This window comes from Narcine bancroftii, chromosome 13, assembly GCF_036971445.1.
Source record: "Narcine bancroftii isolate sNarBan1 chromosome 13, sNarBan1.hap1, whole genome shotgun sequence".
In the NCBI taxonomy this organism is placed as follows: domain Eukaryota; kingdom Metazoa; phylum Chordata; class Chondrichthyes; order Torpediniformes; family Narcinidae; genus Narcine; species Narcine bancroftii.
In genome coordinates, this window is record NC_091481.1 from 4,834,786 (window position 1) to 4,858,659 (window position 23,874).

Consider the following 23,874-nt stretch of genomic DNA (forward strand, 5'->3'; position numbering starts at 1 on the left):
CTTTTCTGAGTCAGCTGGAAGGGTAGATGGAGTCGATAGAGAGAAAGGGAAGAGTCTTGCTTTCTGGTTTGAAAAGTGCGGAATAAAGGGCTTAGAAAAGTCAGGGTGGAGATTGTAGTTTGACCTCAAATTCATGATTGTGCCTTGTGATTAACATGCAAGGGCTGCAGTTTGTGAGTTACACCTTTATTGTGTAAAAATAAACACGCAAGCAGCTTTAATTGATTTTGCTGTGTCGATTTCAAATCAGTTTTTAGTCAGCACACTACCTAATTCTGCTTGCTATAATACCTGAAATTCTGTACAATGAATAAATATAGAGGTTTTCTATTCTGACATTAAACAAGATGATACTTGTTACCTGTGTCACCTATTTTCACAAGGGTTATTTTATTGTGATTTTTCTCCTTCCGTTAACAGATTTTAATGCAATAACCTTCATCGAATTTAACTCTAAATTCTCAAGTGAATTTGTCAGAAAATCTGAAATTAAAAAATTAGATCTCATTTAACAAGCAAAATATTTGCTTATTCACATTGCACCTGTTCACTGAAAGACCTATCATTAAGACATATAAACACTATATATATAAGCTGTGTGAGTTACATACAGGGATTATATTAAAAAGAAACTTTATGACCTGTTAGGTTTTTCCATTCATTAAACCAATTTGCTAGAAGCACCTGGCACACAGTTATTTAATTTTGATGTACCAGGCTCCTCTTCAATTCATGCTAGTTAACGCTGCTAACGCCCCCTTTTTAAGGATTTCTGTAGATAATAATTGCATCTCTCCAATTAACTTAATTGTTTCTCCTCCTGCACTAAAATCCATTAAGCAGACATTAGTACTTGTCTATTTCAGCCTAATCACTACCAATTTCTCTGTCACTAAGAAATAACAGGTGGGTAGTCTCTATATTTTCAACTTTAAATTATTCTATGGCATTGAATTCATTATTGTAACTTGTTCAAAATTCCTTGTTCAGCCCTCACTAGACTCAGGAGGTGCAAGACATGTTGTAACTGCCACTTAATCTCTCACAACAGGTTGCAGAGGAGAGTCTCATGGGAATTAAATAATTTGAGGATATTGGCATGGTATTTAGTATCCACTGCCATCAACCCTGCTAATTTCAAAAACCAAGTATTAACTGACCATTGGTTAGAACTCCCCTTGCCTATTTTCTTCACACAAAACTTCTACAGCAAGTTTTTCATAGTGGGACATTAAAATGACAGTGGGCTTTTATCTGGACACATCACGTTCTTGAGTAAACACACAGAAATGCTGGAGGAACTCAGCCAGTCTCACTGCGCCTATCGGAGGTAAAGATATATAACGGATGTTTTGGGCCTGAGCCCTTCGTCAAGTACCTTGAACCTCCCCCCGACTACACTTATCACAAACCACTTCTACACCACAAAAGCCCTGTCTGCACTATTATACCACCACTTTTTTATTGCTCTCTGGTAACTGCAAATATTGATCATTTATTCATTTATAATTACTTTTAATTTAATAATTTCTACTGTAGTTTTGTTTTTACAAAGTACCTGTTCACTGAACATGTATATGTCAATACACAGTATCAAGAATTCAGCAGTTCGTTCAACTCATGGGAGAGACAAAGATTAAGATGTTGATTGTTTGGTTAACTTAGTGCAGTGGTTTACAAGATTTTTCTTTCCACTCACATCCCGCCTTATGCAATCCTTGTGCCATCGGTGCTCTGTGATTAGTAAGGGATTGCTTAACGTGGAATGTGAGTGAGAAGGGAAGGTTGAGAATCACTGCTCTAGGCCCACTTGTTACAGAAATATTTTGCTTGAGAAAAATTGTCATTGCTCTGTTTGGTTATTCTCTAGAAGAGAGGATTTCCTTGAATTCAGCTCCAAAAAAGAATAGTAGCTTTGAATTCATTGATGACTAGACGAGCAATTTTGATCAGATGGAAAGACAACAGAGCACCAACTCATAAGTAATGGGTATAGGATGTTATGTCTTACTTGAGTTTGGATAAAATTAGATTTAATGTTGAAGAGATCAAGGTTGAATTTGACAAGATATGGGCTATTATCATAATTGGATGACTTAGGCAGAGCTCCTCTGGGGGTCTTCTATCTGACGTCCGAGAGCTGATACTCGATTGTTTAGTGGGAGGGGTGGGATTAGTAAGGGGGGGGTCTCCCTTTTTAAAATTTTGTTCTTATTTCTGTTATTTTCTACAACTAGTAGAGATCAGTCTGTTTAGATAATCGCAATGTACATTCTCAATATTAGAACATGAGGTGGAATTCTCAAAAAGGATTTTTCACTTTTTTTGAGAATTATGCAAGACAATGTATAATTGATAATGTAATTTCAAGAGGAATAGTGTATATGTGTAAAGAGATGTTGATAAAGCTCTATGGGGCATGGGTGAGACCTCATTTGGAGTACTGTGTGTAGTTTTGGGCCTCTTATATTAGAAGGGATGTAATGTTGTTGGAGAGAGTCCAGAGAAGGTTTACCAGGATGATTCCTGGAATCCAAGGGCCAACATATGAGGAATGTTTAGCGGCTCTTGGACTCTATTCATTCACCTCAAGGAAACATTTCGAATGCTGAAAGGATTGGACAGAGTAGATGTGAATAAGATATTTCCCTTGGTGGGGGGAGGGGGGGTGAGTTCAAGCAAGAGTCTTAGAATTAGAAGGTACCCATTTAAAACTGAGATGAGGAGAAATTTCTTTAGCCAGAGTCCAGAGGGTTATGAAATTGTGGAATTTGGCTTCCTCCCACCCTTCAAAACGTAAATTGAAAATTTTGCAAGTCTGCACTTCTTAAAATTGATCATTTAACCAAGTTATTGCCCTCATCTGATGCCATAATTCAATTTCTACAAAAGAAGCAGAGAGATCCCCTCACCCTCTCTGTTACCCTGACCTGCCTGAACTAGGCTGACTGCATGGTCTCCTAGTTGCTTTAGGACTGTTGTATGGAGTATGGAAATGTTAAATAAGGATTGGGTCAAGTGTCTGAATTACAGAAATCTTGATGTACATTGATAATGTGATCACACTAACCTCCCACACTTTGCCTCCTATCCATAAGCAACAATGTAAAGGAGAAAAACAAGGGAGAAAACAATGGAAGTATTTTTTTCTAGCTCTTAACCTTTAGTTCATCTGGTGGCACAACAGTACTTCAGTTAGTTCAAGTTCACATGTAGCGAAGTGCAGTGAAAAAGTTTGCTTTACGAAGGGTCCAGCTAGACATCCCAACACAGTACAGCAAGTTAGACATGGTATAGAAGTCCAGCGTTTCAGGCATAGATACCAAGCAAAGGCCACTTAATTTTACTGGTGTGCGGTTCATTCAGTAGTTTGATAATGGCAGGAATGATCCTCCTTGAATGTGATAGTGTGTGATTTCAGACTCATGAACCTTCTTCCCCATGTGTGGCCAGGATGGGATGTGTTTTTTGATATGTTGGCTGCTTTTCTACACCATTTATTGGTCAAAGCAGCACAATTATAAACATTAGTGCAAGTGGCTCATGGTTCCAGTGACCTGGGTTCCATTCTGACCTCCTAGCCAGTCTGGGTGGAGTTTACTTCTCCCTGTGAGCACATGGGCTTCCTCTCCTGTAGTCAGTTAATTGGCCCAGGTGAGTGGTAGGAGAGGCTGAGGATGCTAATGGCAGAATAAGTTGCAAGGAAGTGTGGCAAGAATATCCCAAGAGCATGCAAAGAACCCATGGGACCTCCTTCTTTGCCATCGAGAACTATGCAAAGAAAGAGCTGATGTTTCACACTCTGCAGCTCCTAGTTATTGAAATCTGAATAGTTTTTTCCAGAGATCTAACCAATACTGTGTTTCAGTCTCTGAAATAGCTGTGGTACTCAGTGTGAAACCATATTAAAAAAATTAACATTGTCTGTGGCTGTATCATGTCAAAAGGGACTTCTGTTATGAAGTATTTCTGGTGTAGCTCTTGGAACTCTGCAGCCACGTTTTCCTAGAAAATGACACCTCTAGTTTAAAACTGAATCACATGTTTCAGTGCTGATGGCTTCTGTTCTTCATGCTTTCATCATGTCTCATATTGTAGCTGCAAATACAATGCACCATTTGAAAGTGCTCATTAAAAATCTAGAAGGAAAAACTCCACCAGTCACCAGCTTGGGATTCTTGTTCAGTCAGGATTTCTCTGGTCACTATTTTAAGTAAAATCTTCTTGTCTTTATTCTCGTTTGTAATTTTTGTAACAGGGCAGTGTAGCGTCTGTGTTTTTGGGCTAGACGTTCAGACATTACATAAGAAACAGGAGAAGGAGTAGTAGGGCCAAACTGGCCCCTCGAGTTTACTTCACAATTCACTAAGATCCCGACTGATCCAATCTTGGCTTCAGGTCCACTTTTCCATTCTCTCTCCATAGCCCCTCGACTCTCTTGTAGTTCAAGTGACTGTCAACCTCCATCTTGAATGAATTCCAACTCCATAGTTCACAAGGATAAGGAATGGCAAAGAGCCATGTCCTGGTTGAGAGGAGAATGTCATTATCTCCATCTGAAATGGGTGACCTTGGATTCTGAAACTATCTCTGGAGGTTCTAGATATCACCACCAGAAGACAATCTTTTTAGCACCTGACTTGTTCAGGTAAGGTGACCTCTCATTCTTCTGAATTCCATTGAATCTAGGTTCCACCTGCCCAAACTTTCTTCATATATCACCCTCACCATTCTCTCCTCATCCCCCTTGATTCCCTTGTAGTTCTAGAGAATGTCCATCTCTATCTTGAATATATTCCAACTCCGCAGCTCCCTGGGATGAGGAATTCCTAAGAGCATCTGACCTGTTTGAGTTAGGTGACCTCTCATTCTTCTGAATTCCATTGAATATACAGTAGGTTCCACCTGCTCAGCCTTCCTTCATACCTCACCCTTTTCTTCCAGGAATCAACCTAGTTGTCCTTCACTGCATCATTGACAATCAGGTACATGACAATCAAGAACACTCAAGTATCAGAGCCAGGTCGTGCTGGCTCTATACTCCTGAATCTCTTCCCCTAAGGGAGCAGCTGAAAAGATGTTATGGAAGGGGTCCTCAATGATTTTGCACACCCCCTTCAGACAACGATCCTGGTAAATCACGTCGAAGTGGGGAGGGAGATTCCAGTGATCCTCTCTCCCTCTCTTATGGTCCAGTCTGTGTGGTGGATCCTTCAACTGCTGCGACCCTGGCTGGTCTGCTGCTGTGGACACTTCTCCCTCTGCTCAACCCACTGAATCCCCCCCAGCAGGTTGTTGCTCGCTCCAGATACCAGCATCTGCAGCCTCTTGTACATCAAATCTTTAGCCTGAATTTTAACCTTGTGCCTGGAGTGGGGCTTGAACCCATGATGGTTTATCAAGCAAGTAAGAGTGCAGCTGCTGTGATAAGTTCAGGTGTAGCAGAAGGCAAAGGCATGAAGAAGCCGTGAAGAAAAGAGGACAGCCAGGGTTGAGGTTGTTGTGGTGGGAGGGCAAGGTCGATGTGTTCAGGGCCCATGCACTGGCAGTCAGCCATCACTTAGCATTGGGTTATTGTCGGTGATGGAAGTGGTTTCTGAGAGTTAACGGGGTGGAAGTGAACAAATGTGAACAGACATTGAACTGTCAGCTTTCCAAGAGGTGGTACCGGTGGAGGGGGGGGGGGGTGGTTGCAGATATCATCGAACAGCCATTAAAGGAAGTAGTACTGGTACTGTTATGCTTCACTATGGTGGTAGCAAGATGACAGATTCTTGGTTCGTTGCACATGCCACTTGCATTGCCTGCTATTTTGCTTACCAACCCTCCTACCACAACCACCCACCCACCCAATACATCTCCTCCATGCTTTCTAGCCTGTTTCAGATGTATTACAGTGGGTAGCGCTCTTGCATCTGAGTCATAAAATTGTGGGTTGAAATCCCATTCCAAACATCTTATTTTAGCCTGAATACTTATGAAACACTGCGCCTTTAGAGATTTTACATATGGACATTTGACTGTGGCCTTGAGTAGATGCAAGGAGTTTTGTTTGCTGCCATTTCAATGAGATAGAGTTGCCCCGAGTCAAGGCCATGCACGGTTAGCTAAGTGGTCAGTCCAACACTGTTAATACGCCAGCGATCGGGACCAGGCATTGAATCGCGCTCTGTCTGTAAGGTGTTTGCATGTTTCCCCATGTCTGCATGGGTTTCCTCTGGGTGCTCCGGTTTCCTCCCACCGTTTAAAATGCACGAGGGTTGTAGGCCAATTGAGTGTGGGCTTGTGGGCCTAGAGTGCTGTTACCGTGCTATCTGTCGAAATATACATTTTTTTGGAAATCACAAGACTCAAAAGAATAGATTATTCTATGACTATCAGATTGTGGCAATTTTCTGTGGATGTGATCTGTCACAATAAATTTGGCACTTTTGAAGCACTTAGTTAACTGTAAACTGCTTGTGGATATGGAAGGTGTCAGACTTTTTTGTTACTGATTGTTAGATTTTATTCGCCAGACATGGCAAATGTTTGAAAGTTTCTTCAAAAGCCCGAGTCAAATATGTTGCCAAATTCAATGTTATTGTCACAGGGACAAATGCAGTGAACGAGGTCGTATTGTGTGCTGACCGGTGGACATCTCACACATAGTACAACCGTTCTGACCACAGGTGATTTGAAGCATCTGAGTTTGCCATTTCATTGTCATTTTTCTTCTCTACTTTTCTCAAGTCAGTTTATTATCATCTGATTGCACAAGTACAACCCAATGGAATGGTGTTCTCCGGTCCTCGGTTCAAAAACATGCAGGCACACAAGCAGATATAACACACATACAGACAGGCAACACATGCAGGACAAGTACAAATATATAAGTAATACTTATTTCATAAATATGAGAGTCTTGGAGGGTTGGTGTGAGCAGTTCCTTTGGTTGTTCGGCGTTCTCACTGCCCGTGGGAAGTTGTTGTTCCTCAGCTTGGTGGTGCTGGCTCTGATCCTCCAATATCTCATTTGTGATGGGAGCAGCTGAAAGATACTGTGTGCAGGGTGGAAGGGGTCCTCAATGATTTTGTGTGCCCTCTTCAGGCAATAATCCCGGTTGATCACATAGATGTGGGGGAGGGGAAGGGAGAAAGACCCCAGTTATCCTCTCTGTCACTCTTATGTTCCTGTGGTTTCCAATCCATTTCTCTGCAGCAACTGTACCACACTGTGATGTAGCTGGCCAGGACACTCTTGATAGAGCTCCTGTAGGTATTTGACATGACAATGGCTGCCAACTTTGCCCGCTTCAGTCTTCTTATGAATTACAGTCGCTGTTGCACCTTCCAGACAAGTGAGGAGATGTGTCTCCACAATAGGTCACTTGTTAAGTGGGCTCCAAGGAACTTGGTGCTCTTTACTTTTTATATTGACAAGTAATTGATGTGTAGTGGAGGGTGGTCATTCCTAGACCTCCTGAAGTCCATGATCATCTCCTTTGTCTCGTCCACATTGAGACTCAGGTTGTCACTCTTGCACCATATCATGAGATTTTCCACTTCTTCTCTGTAGTGCAACCCTTGACGGTGAGGCCAACTACATTTGTGCCATCTGCAAATCTGTTGACACTGTTGGAACTAGATCTGGCGATGCAGTCAGTGGCATGAACAGGAGCGGGCTCAGCACACAACCCTGAGGTTACACATGCTGCCTGAGACGTTCCAGCTTTTTCTGTTTTCATTTCAGATTTCCAGCATCCAAGAATTTTCACTGAGTGAAGGAGGCTTGTTAAATCAACATATTTCGAAGTGCATTATAGCATCAATCGAATGATTATTCAAATAGCAAGAATGATAATTCATTTCAAGCAATTGTGCTTCACACATCATTTTAGTTATGAGGAAAGAAAGGGTGTGTGGGGCAATCTTTCCCTTTACACATTTTAGCCTTTCTAATAAAATCTAAAACATTTAACTCTATTTGCCTCTCCATAGATACTTCCTGACTGATTAAGTATTTCCTTGCTATACTTTTCTGCATCTATTTAATGATGAAGTAGGTAAGCTTTAAGATTGTTGATTGCAAAAAACCAGAATTCAAGTGAAGGAGGTCTTTCCCATTTAATGTTGTCAGCATTTCACAAGTTTGGGCACAGTTGAGTTTTCCACCTCTGGTTGGGCATCATTGAGACAGTGTGTAAAGGCGGATGTTCACGAGCAATATTTACACTTCATTAAGAATATCTTGAAAGAGGCAGTGCCTCAAGAATCCAGCCTCTCTCCTCAAGGGTCCTCACCATGCAGGCCATGCCATTTTCTTACTGCTTTCCTTCAGGAAGGAGGGACAGGAGCCTGAAGATGCACACCCAACAGTGCAAAAACTGCTTCTCCCCCTCCGCCATCAGATTTCTGAGTGGACAATGAACCTATGGACATGACCTCACTTTTCTCTTCTTTGCACTATTTTAAAAAAAATCTTGTATTTAGGAATTGTAATTTATAGCATTTTTGCACCTGTAACACGCAATGATGTCGCCACAATACTATCACCAAATTTTGTGACACATGTCCCTGAAAACAAACCTGATTCTGATTCTGATATGCTGGTGCTGTGGTGATACCACAGGGCTATGTTTCCAGAGGCTTTGAAAAATTAAACAAAATCCTTCATGGTTCCCAGGGATTTTAAATTCAATTGGTTAAATCATTCAGTAATGAGGACCACTTCATCCAATTGTAAAAGCGAAAACAGTTCACTGTATCTTGTGGAGGTGGAAATTTACCGCTCTGATCTTGTTTGTCAAGACAAGTGACTCCAGGGTTAGGTTGACTATTAATACCCCAAGAAATCAGTGTGGGCAATTGAAAATTAGGGATCGAGGTTTCTTATAAACCATCATCTTCGTGTTTCTTACACGTTGACACTTTGCCGTTGGAAGAGATTGAGAACTTTAGAAGAATGACAACATTTCCCAAACTTTCACCTTGAGAACGTTGTCAACCTCTGGGCAGAAAGCAGGACGGAGAGTAGGGGCACACCTCACATTCTCATAGATTGGTTTGAAAGTAAAATATCAGAGATAAACAAGTGAAAGATTGTTTTTTTTTCCCAAACCTCTTCTCATATCCTGTTGAGGTGAGATTTCACACTTGAACATGCAAACATTTTTTTTTGCCTATTTCTGCAACCTTTGAATTTCTAAGCATGGTGATCTCAAGGTTTGGCCCATTGGGAGTATTTTGTAGAGTGAATAAAGTGAGACTGGAAAGACTCAGAGCGCCAGGCAGCATAAGACTCAATAAGGGTTCCGATCCAAAATGTTGACTGAACATTTCTCTTCATGGATGCTGCTTGACTCATTGAGTCCTCCCAGTCTCTCTTTGTGTTCTCAAGATTTCAACATCTGCAGTTTTTGTATCCAAGTTAAGTCTGGGTATTAGCAAGACAGTTACAATCAAGGCCATTGTGCTTGTTCAAAAAATTTTGAACCAACTACCACACACAAATGGATGTTCCCCCATCTGGACCTTCAACACCCATCAGACCCTAATCAGCAAAGCGATTTCCCAATCTGTGCTCAGTCTCTCCGATGAAGAGAAGGCCACAAAGGAAGTACCGGATGCAGTAAATCAGTCCTGCGGGTACACAAGTGAAGTATTGCTTAAGAAGATTTGGAGAGACTGGACACAGACTGAGAGATCGCTTCGCTGAGCACCTTCACTCTCTCTGCACTAGTAACAGAGATATCCCAGTAGCCAACCAGTTTAGTTCTGTGTCACATTCCTGTACTCACATGTCTGTCCATGGCCTTATTTACTATGCCACAAAGATGATGAGCAACACCTGATTTTCCATCTGGGCACTCTCCAGCCAGATGGCGTTATAGCTGATCACGAACAACAATCGGCTTTGCAATTTGTGAGATGTATTAACCAAATCTCTCATAAGAGGATGCAGACTTCTAGAGGTATGTCAGAGTTGGGGGGCCAGGTGGCAGGTGAAATGGGGGAAGGACCAGAATATTTAATTTTCCAAGAGTAGCTATGAAGTATTGAACTGCATGTTTCACAAACATTTCTACGACTGATTCCATCTGCATTGAATTCGTCCATCGTTATTGAATGAAGATCTACCGGGACCAATGCCTGAAGAAGGCGCACAAAATCAGTGAACCGGTGTGGACTCGAAAGACCAACGTGGCCTGTTTCCGCTCTGTAAATGGTTACATGGTTATATGGTTATGGTTAACATCGGTTTATCTGGTTTCTGCTAACCTGCTCTCCTCTCCCCCCCCTTCCCTTTTCCTGTTCTCCTCTATTCACCTAGCCATTCCTCCTCCTCTTGATCGCTGTTGTCCCCTCCCTCCCTTCTCCAGCCTTTACGACCACACCTCCCCGCCCCCCCCACTCTGGTTTAAATGCCTACTGACATTTTTCCATACCTTGATGACGGGCTCTAGCCTGAAACATCGGTTATGTATTTTTACCTTTGCTCTATAAAGGACACTATTTGACCTGATGAGTTTCTCCAACCTCATGTTTTTACTTCAACCACAGTGTTTTGCCTCGATTCACATTATGTCTGTGGATCCAATCTACACTGTACTCTCAAGTACAACAATCTAAAGCTTTCACTCCAGCACTGAGGGAACACTCCATTTTGATGGTGAAATCTTTCAGTTGCAATTTTAAACTGGGTCCAAAATGAAATATCAAAAGAAAACACCTTGTCCCTTCATGAAGAACATACAAATTCTTATTGGCTCGGAGAACATTAATTGGCCAAAAAGGGAATATTTGGCCCTTTGAAGTTCATTCATCACATTACACCTAGCAAAGAGGGAAGACATCTTCTCTGAGCAGTCCAGCAGGTTAATTTCTAGCAGTTCTCAAAGCTCCAGGAAACGCGCATTCAAGCTGGAGAGGACGCGGAGAAGGTTTACGAGGATGTTGCTGGGACTCAGGGTCCTGAGATATAGGATAAGGTTGAGCAGGTTAGGGCTTTATTCTTTGGAGCACAGAAGGAGGAGGACGCTGCTTAGCATCCAATTTCCATCACTTTGATGGAACCCTGCCAAGGAACCCCACATGTTATCAGAACAATTATATTCTCAGAACAAAATGCACTGATTTTTGTAGTGTCCTAGGAAACAATAATACAATATCTAAGCAAATGAAAGCTTCTGATGCACTCAAATTTCAGGGAGAAAGTGTTTTGGTCCCAAGATGTTTGAGTCAAACTGAAACTATTTATTTTTAAAACTGCTACCTCAACGCCCCTAAACAATGATGGACAGTGGAAATAAAATATCTGGTCCTCTAAATAAATTCTAAGAAACTTCTAACCTTTTAGCCCACCTACGTAATTCTGAAAGGGATTTTTAGAGGCAAATTTGTTGAGGTCCATGGTCTTTTGCCCACACGAGTAACAATTTCCTTGTAAAATGACTAACCTTTAATTTCCCTGCTTGTTTTCCTCAAAAAATGAGAAAGTGTCTCATTAGGAAAAGCTTTGTGTTAAAGCTGACGATGGCCCTTCTGTTAAAACACAAGTGCCTTCTCAACAGTGTTGAACAATTGGCTCATTTTGAAGTTTGAAGTTCTCCTGCTTGTTCATGTGCCTTTTTCATCACATAATGTTTCCTGTGGGGATAGAGTAATGATGAGATTTATTTTTAAAGGGGATTCACTCCAAGGGAGATATGCATGTTGAGGTAAATGTGAGCTTTTCTTTAAACCAGATGCAAATAAAATCTCTGGTACAGTGACTAAACTGCCAAAGAAAGACTATTGAAGAGAGAAACTCACGATCTGCATATTCTGAAGTGAGTCAACAGTTCAGGCCGAGGGAAATGGTCAGTCAATCTTTCATTGACATTTCCAGTGCTCTCAGTCACTGACTTTGTTTTGCCCATGTAAGGTGGCAGGAAAAACATCAACCACATATTAAAAGTAGAAGATAAGTAACTTCTACAAGAGTACTATTGGAAGCATCCCATAAGGGCGCATCACTGCGTGGGACAGGAACTGCTCCATTCAAAATAGTTAACATGGCTTAGGGCATTACACACACACACACACACACACACACACACACACATCCCCCTCCCCTCCATCAATTGCATCTCAAGTCAAGTCAAGTTACCTTTATTTATTGTTCATACCATGATCGAACGGTAAAGATGAGATAGCGTTTCTCCAGGACCATGGATCATATTTACATAAATATAAGTTAGAAGTTAAACACATTGAAATATTAAAATATTAAGACATCTACAGTAAAAGTCCATGGTACATTATCCATACGTTCTGGGAATTCAGGAGCCTGATGGATTGGGGGAGAAAAAATGTTGCCCAATCTGGACGTAAGGGCCTATCCTGTGGTACCTCCAACCAGATGTCAGGAGGGAGAACAGTTTACATGAGGGGTGTGTGTTCTTCACAATGTTTATTGCCTTTCACCTATATCAAGTGTAGTAGATGTCCTTCATGGTAGGAAGGGAGTTTTTCTGCTGACTTCACTATCCTCTGCAGGGTCTTGCGGTCCAAGGAGGTACAGCTTCCAAACCAGGCGATGATGCAATTGCTCAGGATGCCCTCAATACATCCTCTGTAGAATGTAATGAGGATGGAAGGAGAGAGATGAACTTTCCTGAGCCTTTTCAGGAAGTAGAGGCGTTGCTGGGCTTTCTTGGCTATGGAGCTGGTGTTGAGGGACCAGGTGAGATTCTCCGCCAAGTACAAGGAACTTGATTCTCTCGATAACCTCAACTGGGGCCTCCTGAAGTCGACAACCATCTCTTTTGTTTTATTAACATTCAGATACAGGTTGTTGGCTCTGCACCAGTCTGTTAGCGACTACACCTCATCTCTGTACGCTGATCCATCATTCTTACTGATCGTGTTGTCAGCAAATTTGATGATGTGGTTCGTGGGTCAGCAGCGTGAACAGTGGACTAAGCACCCAGCCCTGGGGGGCCCCCATGCACAGTGTGATGGTCTTGGAGGTGTTGTTACTGATCTGTACGGCCTGAGGTCTCCCAGACAGGAAGTTGAGAATCCAATTGCAGAGGGAGGTGTTTAGTGAACAGTGGATTAAGCATGCAGCCCTGGGGGGCCCCCATGCACAGTGTGATGGTCTTGGAGATGTTGTTACTGATCCGTACGGCCTGAGGTCTCCCAGACAGGACGTTGAGAATCCAATTGCAGAGGGAGGTGTTTAGAGCCTGCAGGTTAAACTTCCCTATTACGTACTGAAGTATGATTGTGTTGAACACCGAGCTGAAGTCAAACAGCATTTGGACATACAAGTCCTTGTTTTCCAGGTGAGGGCTAGATCGAGGGCGGTGGCGATAGCATCATTTGCAGAGCGGTTGGGTCCATATGGGAACTGCGGGGGACCCAGTGATGGGGCAGCAGGAGCTTGATGTGTTCCATGATGAGCCTCTCGAAGAACTTCATGACGATGGATGTGAGTGAGACAGGACGGTCGTCATTGAGACAGGACACAGACGACTTCTTTGGCACGGGGACAATGGTGGAGGATTCAAAGCGCTTCTCAAGGAGATGTTTAAGATGTTGATGAGAAGATCTGCCAGCTGAGCAACGCATCCCCTGAGCCCTCTGCCAGGAGTGTTATCCAGTCTAGCAGCTTTCCGTGGGTTGACCTGGCCTAATTTTCTCTTCATATCCTTTATCTAATATGTTAAAACTCCTCCCTTACTGGTCACCACACCTCACACGCAACCCCTCACCCCCCCCCCCCCCCACCCCATAATCAGGAAAAAGATGCGAGTGTGAAATCACACATCACCAGATTCAAGGACAGTTTCTTTATTGCTGAATGAACCTCAGAACAATGACATTATGTGGTTTTTGCTTTGTTCCATCTGATCTCTATCCGTAAATATACACTCCTGCCCAGTGCCCTGTGGTATAGTGCGTGAGATGTCTAACTGGACTGCTCACAAAACAAAATTTATTACTGCATCTTGGGGCATGTGACAATAAGCTTGAAACTTGAAAGGGTGACAACAGTGGCCAATTTTGACCAGCGTAGTATTTTTGATTTATAGATTTAGAAGATTGATTTTTAGTAAACCTGTTAATGGATGATAGGAACTAATTTGAGCTGGAGGGTTTTGAAAAACAACAATCATTTACACCCTCTAGTGTTCAACTGACTCTGCAAAGTTCATTGTTGGACTTTCAGGCTGGAGCTCAGGTGGCCGATGGATCGAACAGGAGTCTGTGCGACTGCAGAGCCTGCAGGAGAACTGAAGGCGAATCCACGGACACTAGGTGTCTCTGGAGGAACATTCTTTTGCTTCTCTTTCTTTTCTATGTAAGGGACACTGGACAAAACTGAGGCAGACAATAGGCATTTTTGTGTAATATTACATGCCCACGACATAAACGTATCTTGAATCTTGAAATAATTCAACCTTAAACTCCATCGTAATGAAACAAATACCTTTTACATTACAGCAAGAAAGAAAGTGTACTTGAACTTGGGTCTCATGCATCTTCTAGACCCAACACACAAATGACATCATGAAGAATGCACATCAGTGCTTCTACTTCCTCAGGTGTTTGCGTAGATTTGGCCTGACATCAGATACCGTGACGAACGTTTACAGATATGAGGTCAAAAGTGTGCTTTTGACAGGCTGCATCCATAATAAACTATTAGGAAGTCCTGAATGAGATCGACATAAATTTCAATTTAGACATAGAGCACGGTTACAGGGCCCTCTGGGCCACGATCCCGAGATGCCCAAATCCTCCAAATAACCTACAAGCCCCATATGGTTTTAAGGGTGAGAGGAAACCAGAGTGCCCAGAGGAAATCCACACAGATACAGGGAGAACAGACTGCTGGATTCTAACATTGGTCGCTTGCACTGTAATAGCATTGCGCTATCTGCTACGCTACCGTGCTTGAGAGGGTCAGCTGGTGTATGAAAGATGAGAGGGAGGGAAAGATAGGAAGAGCAGTGGAGAGAGAGTGAGTGAGAGAGAGAGAGAGAGAGAGAGAGCTGGGGAGAAAGAGAGAGAAAAGGAAAATAAACCTGCAGTAGGACATTCTAAGCCACAAAGCGTTCTCATATCATCCTAACCACTTTCAGTTCCTGACCAAACCATTCTGAGACTGAGATGTACTCTCAAGTGCTCCAACATTACTTGCTGAGGTTTTGCGCACAGTCTAGCTGATGTTCATTTGCTCCTCACTTTTCAGAGAGCATTACTTTAAGCAAATGCAATTTTTGCTGGTAATGGCTGTGCAAGTCAATGTGCAGAGAAGGACAGGACAATGGCAAAATATTGATTTTTCTGTCATCGATTTGACACACTCTGTTCTCGCTGCCGCCATCAGGAAAGAGATAGAGGGGCCACAAGACCCGCACTACCAAGTTCAGAAGCAGTTGCTACCCCTGCACCATCAGACTCCTCAATAACAAACTCAGAGACTCATACATAGCACATTATTTATTTCTGTATCACACAGTCAGTTGGTTTATATTTGTTTCTTTGTTTACAGTTCTCTCTTTTGTGCATGTATCTTTTTTGACTTGAGTACAGTTTAGAGTGACCAGTAAGTAAAAGTTCTCCCTGGAGAATTTCAGGGTTGAATGTGATATCATCTATGTTCTCTGACAATAACATTTGAACTTTGAAAAATAAATGTTAATTATGGATAACTCCAAATATGGTATAGTATCCCTTACAAAAAAAAACATTGATTTTAACACACATTTTTTGAACTTCTCTCTATCTTAGTGCTTTGGTTCACTGCTGGTTACACAAGGCAATTGCTTCAATAAATCTCTATCTAAAGTATTTAGTAGGCAAATCACAGTGCCATCTCTTCAAAAACAATTAAACAAGCAGAGCAAATAAGTTGTATGTTTAGCTGTGGGCTTTATAGTCTTTCCTTGTGTTTGTAACAACTGTCATTTTACTTTACACTTTGCAATTCAATGTGGTAAAAGAGACCGTTTCAGCACCAATCCCAAGATATGAATGGATAATTGTGATTGGCCAAGGTGAAAGGGTTCAGTGGGATCCAACAGAAGGTGGGTTCTAGGGAAGGGGATGCTAGGTTTGGTCCTTAGCCGGTGACCATGAAGTTTCTGATCAATAAACCTTACTGCCTGAGTTTAGGTAAGCATCGATTTGAACTGTACTCCATTAGAGTCAAATGAGAGAAGGGAACATTGAAAGCATTAAAACACAAGGATAAAAGGGGTCAAATATACCAAACTTAACACAGGCAACAAGAAAATAAATGCCTTGGGTTGGAAACAGAGAAAGCCCCAGATTCTTAGAAAAATCTCATTTGATTCAGCAGGTCAGGTGTACATTCATTTCTATTTGGGTTTGTCTGTGGTTCTTTGATGTTAGACCCTTGGGATTTTCCCTCCATGCCCTATTTTCCTTTCCTTGAGAAGATTAACAAATTTGAATGGAGTCTAAGCAATCACTCAGTCACTTTTCCCTCTCAGTGTCGAGGGGGGAACCAGAAGTTTCAACCAATGAATCACCATTTTCTAAGAAAATAGGCAATAAAATAAAAAAACTCACTCACTACCTTAAGCTCTGAAGTTCCTCCCCCAGGAGTGAAACTTTTGCCGGCCAAAAAAATAAAATAAAAAAAACAACTCTGATGTTCAAGGCAATTTCATTTTCCATTATTTCTATTCTAAGAATTCTGCAGGCCCCTCAAAAAAATGTAGGCCTTGCAAACATATCAGATCTAGCTGCAAGGCAAGGATGTGAGAGTCGATGTGCTTGTAGATAATCGTGCCCAGAATAAAACAATTTTCTCCAGATTAGTCCAAGTGTTGATCACACGAGCAGCTTACCATTGTTATACTGGCTTAGCCAAAAAGAAAATGACGTAAAATGCATGTGTGCATGTGTACATATATGTGAGTGTGTGTATTACAGTGGAGAAAGGACCACACGGTAAGACACAAACTTTTAATTTTTCAGAATGATTGAATCATACTATTTGTCATCGCGTTGACAAGCGGAGATAAACCTATTTTGGGGAATGACCAGAGATTGCAACAATGGTTGCTGTGCGACATGCACTGGGATCATTGATGAATTCTCATCTTCCCACCTTGGCAATGGTAGTGGTAGAATGAATGGTATCAGCTCATTGCTATTAATGGTCTGTTCAGTACATTAACTTCCTTTTGAAAGACTGCAACATTTCAAAGTGCATTGATCGCATGTTTTCTGAAGACAATGCTGATCTGATGGTTTTTTTTCCTATGGAAAAGCTGGCTTTTAATTCAAACCAGATTCAGAGAATTGTAGAAATTGGAATTATTGATAATTATACCACAGAAGGAAGCCATGTGTCCAAGCCAGTTGAAAAGGAACTTTAGGTTAGTCTGACTTACTAGCTGTTGGTCCACTGCATGGCATATTTTGAGTCTTGGTTTTTTTTTTAATTTAAATTTTTAAAGGTTAATTAAAAAAATATAAATTTAGACGAACATCACAGTATCCGGCCATCTCAGCCCACAAGCCTGTGCCACCCAATTACACCCAATCAACCTACATTTTGAATGGTGGTGGGGAAACTGGAGTATCTGGAGGGAACCCACACAGACATGGTGAGAACGTTAAAACTCTTTGCAGACAGCACAGGATTTGAACCCTGGTCACAATCGTTGGCAATGTAACAGCGTTGCACTAGCTGCTACACTAACTGTGTTGCCTTTTTATTGCCTGTTAAATTGGAGTCATCATTTTGCTTTTGTTGTCCATGTACTTGAGTCACTACAAGTCCACATTCAGGTGCTTCAAGTAGTTAGAAAGGAAAATGTTATTTTTCACCTTCATTACAAGAGGGTTTGAGTAATGGAGCCATTGCAACTGTGTAGGGCAGCCATTCTCAACCTTCCTTTTAGCTATGGGTCTCTTTGGAGTCTGTTCAAAATTTATGGGATCCCTTCCCTGTGAAGAAGTCAAGTTTAATCGATTTCTTCCTTGTCTCTCTCTTAATGACTACACAAAAATTTTTTATGAATTTGGTCCAAAGCCTCCCTTAAATGTGCTATGGCCCCTGGGGCAGGCAGGAGGGGGATGTTTGGCACCCACTGAGAATGGCTGGTCTCGGATCACCTATAGAGTTTTGTGCAGAGTCTTGTTCTTACCTTTAAAGAAAAGGATAACATTGCCTTGGAGGAAATACAGTAAAGATTAATTTACTTTGCCATCAGAGGAGAGGTCTGGAGTTTAGACAGATGAGGGGAGATGTCACTGAACCTCGACAAAGTGGTTAGACCATTTAGGTCAAAAAGCAGAAAAAAGACGCAAGAATTAGAAATTTAAAAATAATGAAATAGACCTTTAAAGAAAAGGATAACATTGCCTTGGAGGAAATACAGTAAAGATTAATTTACTTTGCCATCAGAGGAGAGGTCTGGAGTTTAGACAGATGAGGGGAGATGTCACTGAACCTCGACAAAGTGGTTAGACCATTTAGGTCAAAAAGCAGAAAAAAGACGCAAGAATTAGAAATTTAAAAATAATGAAATAGACCATTCTAGAGCGATGACCTATCATTGAAAATAAGTAAAGAAATAAATCATATGCACATTTCAAGTTGCATTTTTTTTACTTATTCCTTATGAATAGTTATCAATCTGAAACATTTCCTACACTAAGTATTTTCATCACTTAACCTCAAGGAAACTATAGGTAAATAAGATCATCGGAAGAAGGTTGTAGACAAGGTTCATTATATAAAATGACTCCAAAAAATATGTAATTTATCAGGATAAAAAAAGCTGGTTCAACAGTTTGTAAGAACGTTCAGGGAGGGGAGTTGGTGGTGGTGGTTAGTGAGTGTTAACAATTTCCACTGGAGAAAGTTACCCCGCCATCTGCCCCCTCTCTGTATGAAAAGGTTTTTTAAAGAAAAATATATTCCAGGACACTGCAGCAAATAGGTTGGTAGGAATGTCACAACATAATGCAGAAGTCTTTGAGACTTTAATGCAAGGTAGCTCGATGTTTGTAGGGGGAAAGTATAAAAAAAAAAGTGCAAATAAAATGACGTGCATTGTGCCTCCTGTACAAAGTTATCATTATTAGTTAAAAAAAGAGAGACTTATTTGCCGAATTAACATCTCTGCCCATCTTGAGTTCAGGCAGCTAGATTCATTCAGCTGCCCACTTTAAAGTCAATGTCAGTTTGAAACAGGAAGTGAGTGCAAAATGATTAACTGTTGTGTCTCTCATAAATGCAGACAGGAAAATCATTGAATGTTTAAAAACTGAACCATGTTCGTAAGTTGTGACTGTTTTAACAAGTAAACTGATCTTCTAAGAAATAGGGTGAGAGGATTAAAGGCTATATCCGCAGCAAAATTAAGATCAACATATAAATAAATCAGTGATTTTTAAAGTGGGTCTGTCGAAAGTTTTGGACTCTCAATGAGTAAACGGGATTTTACATTGCAGCTACTTAAATGCCATAAAAATCCCCAGTCCGAAAATATGAATTACATGTAAATAATGTGCAAAACTTCAGTCGACCCACTGCTGAGGGTCGGCAAATATCACAAACTATAATCCATGTGCAAAGCAGCCTTAATAACAAATCATTCCATCTGTGAATCTTCCGGAGAAATGGCTAGCACTCAGATTTCAGCTATTTAGTGCCTAATGAATTTCTACTGGGTTGATGCAACTTTATCAGTGTTAAAACAAAATATAACATTGGGTAAAAGGTGCGTGAGCTGCCTGTCTTCTTTTAAAGTGCGTTTCAAAGAATGACACTGGTAGGATAATGTTTAACTACAGATCTTGTAATCGAACAAGAGTGATGCTTCACCCACCAGGGCATGCATGAGTGCTGATAGATTTTACCTGTTTTTGACCAGAATATTCTTTCCTGTGGAAGGAATGCTGATTTAAACTCGCTTCATTCATGCAGATTAGGATGTTGATTAATGTAGTTTAATTTTCAGATAAACGCATACTGGTGACAGCTGTTTCCTACACGTTTTTATTTCAATATGCAAACATGAATGCTGAAACAGGTGTGCCTTGAAATGAATTTTCCGAGCTTTTGATAATCTAGTTGTTATTTCCAACATCTCATTAAATATTATCGAATCGTACACAGCCGGATTTGTCATGCATGTGTGCCACGTCGTATCTTACATTTTGTTAACTGATACAATTAAATTAAAGTTTTATAAATACTTTCCTAGAATAAATGTGCAAATTTCTCTCAAAACCACAGCAGCAAAATACAACATTAAAAATATGGGAACTCTGCAAACATGGCTATCCTTAGCAATGAAATATTTCAGATATTTTTCCTCAAAGGAAACCCTAATTTTCAAATTCCACCAACACCACAATTTGTTTCACAATAGAGAGGAGACTCATATTGAAGCTATTTTGAAAGATTCTATGTTGAAGATTGGAAAAGCTTTAAAAATCTGCTCATATAAGATAAGTAGTTTTAAAACATGATTAAATAATGTGATTTAAGTTGTTATTCTTTTCACTTCGTCAATGAGGAGTTTCTCTGATCAATTTCATAATTATATTAACTGGCCGTACAAATAGGTTTTGCCAAAAATAAATGATGGGACTATCCCAATACGAAAGACAAAGTATATTTGCAGGCCAACCAGAAATGGGGTAATGTTTAGTCAAGTTAATTGGTGCTTTTTTCAGTGTTTAGATAATGAACAGCTATGCAAATTTACCAAAGGCAGGATTTATAAAGCGAGATCAGTGCCTCAAGGAATTTAGTAAAAACAAAACAATAAAATTGTCAGAAACAGGTTTTTAGATGTGAAATATCTGAGGTACTAGCACACACCAGTCAAAGGACAGCAGAAAATACTCATTTTGTAACCTTGCATACGTCAAATTAATCCTTTGGCTTCTGAATATCAACATCCTGTTATGCCACAGCTTCAGATCGGATCTCATTAAAACCTAATATTTTTATACCATCAAGGAAATCACAGAAACATGCAAAGAACCTCATCAGAAATTTAAAATATAATTCTTTTTTTTTCTAAATAGCACATTCTGTTTTGGGGTTTACTTTGTTGTGTGATGAAAGACAAAAACAAATGTACTCATTATTTTAGTTTTCAAGTATATAAAAATGGTATGAAAGTCAAAAACCCCACTGTGTTCATCAAAGTGCAGTTAAAAGTGCAGAGAAATGTCTAGCCATCAAAATAAGTCATCGTTAAATTTATAAATTATAAATCTATAATTTTAAATTCATAGCACGGTAGTAGGTGATTCCTGCCATTTAAACCCATGCTGCCCCATTACACCTACATTAACCCTGTATATTTTGGAGGGTGGGAGGAAACTGGAGCATCTGGGGAAAAGCCACACAGGTCACCGGGAGAACCTATAAATCCCTTATAGGCAGCGCAGGATTCGAACTCAATTTAATTCCAATGCAATGCGGCTAATCAGTGGAGCTGTGATAATGTTAATTGAGTCGAAAGATAGTTACATCAGCCATCCCAGTCTGAGCATAAGGTGATTGCATTTTCCTGCATTGTTAACAATTGTTAACTTCAAATGCTACAGTAAATCTCAGAATTGCAGGGTGAATGAATTAGTGTTCAGACCATAAGGTCATAGAGATAGGATCAGAATTAGGCCATTCAGCCCATCCAGACTGCCCTGCCATTCAATCATGAGCTGATCTATTTCCCCACTCAGCCCCACTGCTCAGCCTTCTCCCCATATCCTTTGATGCTCTGGCTCATTAGGAACCTATCCATTTCTGCCTTAAATGGCCCCCCCACAACTGCCTTTGGCAACAAATTCCAAAGATACACCACGGTCTGGTTAAATAAATGTCTCCATCTCTGTTCAAAGAGGACATCTCCTCTATTGTGAAGTTGTCCCAGACTCTCCCACCGTGGGAAGTGACGTTTCTAAACCTACTCTGTCCACACCTTTCAACATTCGAAATGTTTCAATGAGATCCCTCTCATTCTCCGCAATTCCAATGAGTCCAGGCCGAGAGCTGTCAAATGGTCCTCATATAATAACCATCTCATTCTTGGAATCATCTTAGTGGAATTTCTCTAAACTCTCTCTAGCATCAATGACATATTTTCTCAAATGAAGAGCCCAAATCTGCTCACAATATTCCAAGTGAGGTCTCACTGGTGCCCTATAGAGCCTCGGCATCAAAAGGGATCTGGAGAGGTATTTCAGTGCGAACAATGGCAGTGGGATGAACAGGATTGGCCTGCAGAGATCCAATGGGTGAATGGCCATCACACCTGCGCATGATGATGGTGCTCCAACGTGGAGGGGGGGGGGATGCTTTGCAAGCTGCCTGCCTGTATCCTCATCAATTTGATTCTCAACAACACGATGAGCCGCTCATGGAGCAGGAGGCAGTAGGAATCAATTGTGCATGTTTCCTTGTGCCAAAGAAAACGCCGCAACATATTGGACGGCATAGTTAGCGAGGTGGTTAGTGCGACGCCTGTTACAACACCAGCAACCACAGTTCGAATCTGGCAGTGTCTGTAAGGAGTTTGTATGTGGCTTTCCCCCCAGGTGCTCTGGTTTCCTCCCTTCGTTCAAAACATACGGGGTGGGGGGGGGGGGGGTGTTGTCAGTGAAATGGATGTAATTGGGAGGTATAGGGTTGTGGGCCGAAAGGGCCTGTTTCTCTGCTGTGATTCTAAAGTTAAAAATCACACTTGTATAATGGATAAATCAGAGTTCATTAACTACTACATTTATCAAGACATTTTACAGCTATGACATTGAGCACCAATAAGTCGTTTGACTTCCAAACACGTTTAAACTTTCAACATTTGCTTTGCTACATCTCACATGTTCTTGAGTCACCCTCAGTGATAGGGACTCAAAAATAATTCATCTACTGGGGCAACAAACGCAACCAAATTAGAATCTCAAATAAAACAGGAAAATGCTGAGCAAGTCATGAAAGGTCATTGTCAGGAATAATTCATTTGGTTTTTCTCTCTCCCCATCTGCCGCCCAAACAGGTGAACATTTCCAGTACTCTCTGCTTTATTTCTGATCACCTGGATTTTCCGTCGTTCGCTCTTGTCACAATTGCCTTATTTGTTACTTTCAAAATCCAACAGGGATTTTGGATTGAAAATAAGAATCTTTTCTTGACCAGGAATTGGATCTCTATGTCTTTAGACCATTGAACCAGATGAAGATGGTACTTCATTCTCAGCTTGATTTAATGGCTCTTCATTTTGTTTATTACAATTTAAGGTGGTACACAGAGAACATTACAGCATAGAAACAGGCCCCTTCAGCCCTTCTAGTCTGTGCTGAACCATTATTTTTACCTAGTCTCACTGACCTGCACCCAGTCCATAGCCCTCCATACCCCTCCCATCCATGTTCCTATCCAAATTATTCTTTAATGTTAAAATTGAGCGCACATTTGCCACCTTTAGGATCAAACTGGGGTTGAAACTGCCACATTCTGAGCAGAAGACTGTTGTCCCTTTTTTTTAACTGAATCGTGCCATTAAAATGCATGGTCTCACCAATTTCCTGTTTACTTACGGTTATTTCAAGTTACTCCAGGACCACTTAGCTCCTGTCATCATCAACCCCATTGTCTATACTTGGGCCAAGGAACTGATTTCCAGAGGGTGACTACATTTGACGTCAAAGGAGCATTTGATCAAATTTGGCATTGATCAGCCTTGGAGAGACTGATGTCAATGGGAGTTGAGGGGGAACACCCTCAGTGTTTGGAGTCACACCTTACCCAAAGGAAGGTCAGTATGGTTGTTGATGATCAATGATCTCATCCCATGACATCACTGCAGGAGCTCCTGAAAGCAATGCCTTAGAGTTCACC